Consider the following 6,000-nt stretch of genomic DNA (forward strand, 5'->3'; position numbering starts at 1 on the left):
CGCCACATAAGTAAGCCATGGTGTAAAAAATCCATCAAAACACTAGCCATTTTCTCGGAGCTGCGGTGCCCAAAAACCAGCCGTTGCATGGCTCTAGGGCCGCCGGAGATGAGGCGGATCGGCGGCGACGCCAACGGGAGGCCGAGGAACCCTAAAGATCTTTTTTATTGGAGAGAGGAGGCGGTGGCGTTGCGTGTTCTCCGCATAAGTAAGCCATGGTGTAAAAAATCCATCAAAACACTAGCCATTTTCTCGGAGACATGGTGCCCAAAAACTCGCCGTTCCATGGCCCTAGGGCCACCAGAGACGAGGCGGATCGGCGGAGACGCCAATGGGAGGCTGAGGAACCATAATCTATTTTTATTGGGCAGAGGAGGCGGCAGCGTTGCCTGTTCACCGCATAAGTAAGCCATGGTGTAAAAAATCCATCAAAACACTAGCCATTTTCTCGGAGCCGCGGTGCCCCAAAACCCGCCGTTCCATGGCCCTAGGGCCACCGGAGACGAGGCGGATCGGCGGCAACACCAACGGGAGGCCGAGGAACCCTAAGCTCTTTTTTATTGGAGAGACGAGGCGGCGGTGTTGCGTGTTCGCTGCATAAGTAAGCCATGGTGTAAAAGATCCATCAAAACACTAGCCATTTTCTTGAAGCCGCGGTGCCCAAAAACCCGCCGTTCCATGACCCTAGGGCCACCGGACACGAGATGGATCGGCGGCGACGCCAATGGGAGGACGAGGAACCCTAAGCACTTTTTTATTGGAGAGAGGAGGCGGCGGCGTTGCGTGTTTGCCACATAAGTAAGCCATGGTGTAAAAACTCCATCAAAACACTAGCGATTTTCTCAGAGCTGCGGTGCCCAAAAACCAGCCGTTGCATGGCCCTAGGGCCGCCGGAGATGAGGCGGATCGGCGGCGACGCCAACGGGAGGCCGACGAACCCTAAAGATCTTTTTATTGGAGAGAGGAGGCGGTGGCGTTGCGTGTTCTCCGCATAAGTAAGCCATGGTGTAAAAAATCCATCAGAACACTAGCCATTTTCTCGGAGACATGGTTCCCAAAAACTCGTCGTTCCATGGCCCTAGGGCCACCAGAGACGAGGCGGATCGGCGGAGACGCCAATGGGAGGCCGAGGAACCATAATCTATTTTTATTGGACAGAGGAGGCGGCAGCGTTGCCTGTTCACCGCATAAGTAAGCCATGGTGTAAAAAATCCATCAAAACACTAGCCATTTTCTCGGAGCCGCGGTGCCCTAAAACCCGCCGTTCCATGGCCCTAGGGCCACCGGAGACGAGGCGGATCGGCGGCGACGCCAACGGGAGGCCGAGGAACCCTAAGCTCTTTTTTATTGGAGAGACGAGGCGGCGGTGTTGCGTGTTCGCCACATAAGTAAGCCATGGTGTAAAAAATCCATCAAAACACTAGCCATTTTCTCGGAGCCGCGGTGCCCAAAAACCTGCCGTTGCATGGCCCTAGGGCCACCGGAGACAAGGCGGATCGGCGGCGATGCCAACGGGAGGCCGAGGAACCCTAAGCTCTTTTTTATTGGAGAGAGGAGGCGGTGGCGTTGCGTGTTCTCCGCATAAGTAAGCCATGGTGTAAAAAATCCATCAAAATAGTCGCCATTTTCTCGGAGCCATGGTGCCCAAAAACCCGTCGTTCCATGGCCCTAGGTCCACTAGAGACGAGGCGGATCGGCGGAGACGCCAACGGGAGGCCGAGGAACCATAAGCTCTTTTTATTGGACAAAGGAGGCGGCAGCGTTGCGTGTTTGCCGCACAAGTAAGCCATGATGTAAAAAATCCATCAAAACACTAGCCATTTTCTCGGAGCCGCGGTGCCCAAAAACCCGCTGTTCGATTTTTTTTGGAGAAAGAAATAGTTCTAGCAGATGATGTATATGTATTTGATGATGGAAAATTGTTTGGGCAAACCCAAATTTCTGGAAGCAACCCGCAACGGAAGGGTCACGCGCCCATGCCCACCTACTTGCAAAAGTTAGGGTCATTTGTAAAATGTCCATACATAGACCATGTTCAACAGAGAGAGCATGTTGTTTCTCAACATACTTGAAATGACCCCAATTTTTTTCGTGGCTCTCCGTGAACAATTCAAGGCACCAAGTTGTTCTTGTTTTTGACAAATTTTGCATTTTTTAGAGTTTTCTTGGTCAAAAAGGCCGATAAATGGTCATTCATGTCGCAACTTACATACGATGTTGAAAATCATTCAAAACTAGCATGGAGACTACCACAGGCATGCCCACCTACTTGAAAAAATTAGGGTCATTGCAAGCATGTCCGGAACTAGACCATGTTCAATGGATGGTGTTCGGGTTGGCCAAAAGGCTCCGTCTGACAGCATGTTGCTTTGCGACATCCTTCAAATGGAACTAAATGTTTTCCACCAGCTTCAATGAAAAATTTAAGGCACCATGCGAAGTTCTTCGAGTTTTCGACAATAATTCTTGCATTTTCTAGATGTTCTCGGTGAAAACTGCCCGATAAATGGCCGAAGTTGACGCAACTTGCATATGCTGTCAGAATTCATTTAAACCTGGCATGGATTCCTATTGCAGGCATGCGATCCTACTTGAAAAACTTCGGGTCATTTGAAAGATGTCCAAAAAAGAACATATTCAACAGAGGGTGTTCAGATAAGGCGAGAAGGGTCCATTTGAAAACATCTTATTTTCCAACCTCCATCAAATGCCCCCATTTTTTGCACCAACTTCATTGACCAATTCAAGGCATTATGCCAAGTTGTTCAGATTTTTGATAAGTTTCGTATTTTCTGGGGTTTTCTCGATGAAAAATGGCTGATAAATCACCGGACGTGTCACAACATGGAAACAGGTCAGAAGTCGTTCAAACCTGACATGGATGCCACATATGCCCGTGGTAAGCTGCCGGAAAAAGTTGGGGTCATTTATCCATAGTCCAAAAAAAAACACCAGTTGAGAGGAGTGCTCCAGACTAGGCTAGACGGATGCATCTGTGACCATGTAGTTTTTCCTCATTTGTATGCTTTGGTTATTTGCAATTTTCATTATTACCAATAGACACGAACATTTCTTATATGCTAATCATTTCTTGAAGTTTGTCAACAATTTTGTAATTTCAAATTGTCTATGAAAATTTTATAAACTTGAAAACTTTCTCCAAATTTGCTAACAAATTCCCAGCAATTTAAGTTAAAAACAAATTGCAAACCACATATTTTTTCAAAATTATCAATTTATTTAAATTTAAATATTTCTCAAATTTGTGAACTAGAAGTTCAAACACAGGAACATACTTTGAACTTGCAGTGCATTTTATAAAATTTGAACAATATTATAAAACATGAATATTTGTTTGTATTTCAAACAATATTCCAAATTTCTAAACAGGTTATGAAAATAATAAGGATTAAAAAGGCGATAAATGAGTAGCCCAAAAAAGAGAAACTGTGTATGTTTCGCCCAGGCCTAGCACGCAGCAAACAAGATGGGCCGGCCAGTTTTCGAATAGTTAACAACGCCGGTATTGGGAACCTTCTAAAAGGTTCTTGGCAGGTTCTGGATACTGGCCGGTTTTTGGAACCTTCCAAAAGGCTTCCTTTTATTTTTTTTCGTATTTTCCGATTCATATCTTTTATTGTTCTTCTTTCATTTTGTCCTTTTCTTTTATTTTCTTATCCTTTATTTTTTGTATTTTTCCCTTCTCATAATTTTTCTTTTTTCAAAAAACTGTTTCTAGAAAATTCACACATTATTTTGAATTTCATTTTTTTTCCTATTCTCGTATTTTTTTTAAAAATTCAAAAAATGTTGGCGTTTCAATTTGTTTTTTGCAGTTTTCATGTTTTTTTTACAATTTCAAGAGTTGTTCCAATTTTCCGAAGTTTGTTCATATTCTCAAAAATGTTCGCGCTTTCAACATTTGTTTGAAAATGGGAACTGTTCCAATTTTTTAAAACTTGTTCACAAATTTAAAAAGTTTGCGCCTTTCAAATATTTGTTTGGAATTTGCAAATATGTTCCTGTTTTTAACATTTTGTTCACAAATTCATTAAAAATCCCATTTTTCTAAGTTTATTCTTATTTTCATAAAAAATTTGCAGTTTCAAAATTTGTTCAGAAACTGAAAAATGTTCCTATTTTTCAAATCCTTTTTACAAATTCAAAAAATGTTCACCGTTTTAAATTATTTCTTGGAATTCTTTAAAAATGTTTCTCTTTTCAAAATTTTGGGCAGAAATTCAAAAAAAAACTTCCTGTTTTTCAAAGTTTTTTCAAATTTCGAAAAATTTCATAGTTTCAGTGTTAATTTGTTCTTATTTTTCAAAACTTGTACACAGATATAAAGAATGTTCCAGGTATTAAAATATTGTTCCTGTTTTAGAATTTTGTGCACAAATTTGAAAAAATGTTCAGCATTAAAAAATATATTTGCGTTTCTAAATTTTATTTTACAAATTCAGAAAAGGTTCCTGTTTTTAAAAAATTGTTCACGATTTTATTTTGTTTTTTGAAATTTTGTTTAAATTTTGAACAAACTAAATTTTTTGAGAACTTGTTCATGTTTTTCAAAAAATCTTCCGAAGTTGAAAACATTTTTTTTGTTCTTTCCTAAAAATGGCCGCGTTTAAAAAAGGGATTCGGAATTTTATAAGATACTACTACAGTAATCGTTTTGGTTCGCTATAGTATCCATTCCGGTCTGCTGCAGTACCCGGTTCGGTTGCTATTATATCTTCTTTCGTGTGTTCTTATACATTTCGTTTTATTTAGACTGATGGGACCCAAGCTATTGCATAGGAAGATGATTACAATCAGAAATCAACATCTCCCGCAGATTGTTGGGCACATATCCGATCACCCGAAAATCACCACGGACCATGGCTTCTCCAGCTAGTGCATGAGCTACAGAGCTAGTCAGTGATCACTCATCTAGCACGGCCGATCGCGTTGCACAATCAGATTCCTAAACACGCTCCAACTTCAGTGACATCACGGCAGATCTCGCGGCCAGCAGAGATAAATGGCCTTCCTCTGTGATCACGAACGACAGCTCCCGCATGGCTCTGACCTCTACCGGCGGCAAAGGCCGTGTCCGTATTTAATTTCACCATTTCATGCTTTCTATTATTACCAATGACAGCGTAGTTGAGTGGCAAGCAATGCAAGTAGGATGATCAGGTGACGAGGTTGCGAGTTCCATTCCTCATGCAAACTTTCCTCTTTTCTCTCGATTTTTACGCCGCGCTCTGAAATAGCAAAGTGGCCTCACGCCAGGTGGGCCGGCCCAGTCGTGTCTGGTCCCTGTGCGTCGTATCGGCGCGCTTGGCCATATGCAGGCCACACATCGAAGGTCTTGACGCGGAAATCATACTTTTAAAAAAGACCATCATACCCTTTATTATGCAAGGGTATGGTGTAATCTCAGTCGTCGATGTACTTAGGGAGAAGTGGGATGGGTATATGCCGAACCAGAAGTGTTTTTCCAATAGTGCATCTCAGCCTATTCTTATGTTTGGACCAACCCATTTGGAAGGGAGGTCCAGATAATGGATGTACACGATACCCCTCCTGTCCTGGTGTGTTGCATCGAGTGAGGCGCTTCTGTGTTCTGTGCAGAGAGTGCGTCGATCAAATTCACCGCATCTCGCGAGCAGCATGGAACGATACTAACAAACTTCATAGCCTCGTTGGCTGGCCCATGTGCCCGAAATTGGAGTTTGGTATGCCGAAGCTGCGCAACGTGACGCACCCCTACGGCACGCCGGATGGTTGAAAAGATCACCAGGCGGCCGAACTGCTTGGCCATGGGCGTCGAGCTCGTGAGCTCGACGCGGCCGGGCCCTGGATCTGGGCGTCATCTACGACCTCATGGCGACCGACCACATCCCCAAGTATGCAGCCTCGACCACAACGATAGCTTCATCAGAAGTGCTATGGTGATGCCACTGATATGCTCAACAAGATCATCTTGGAGTTGGGAACTAACTTTTTGGTTCT

This window comes from Triticum aestivum, chromosome 2B (assembly GCF_018294505.1).
Source record: "Triticum aestivum cultivar Chinese Spring chromosome 2B, IWGSC CS RefSeq v2.1, whole genome shotgun sequence".
NCBI classification, from domain to species: Eukaryota; Viridiplantae; Streptophyta; class Magnoliopsida; order Poales; family Poaceae; genus Triticum; species Triticum aestivum.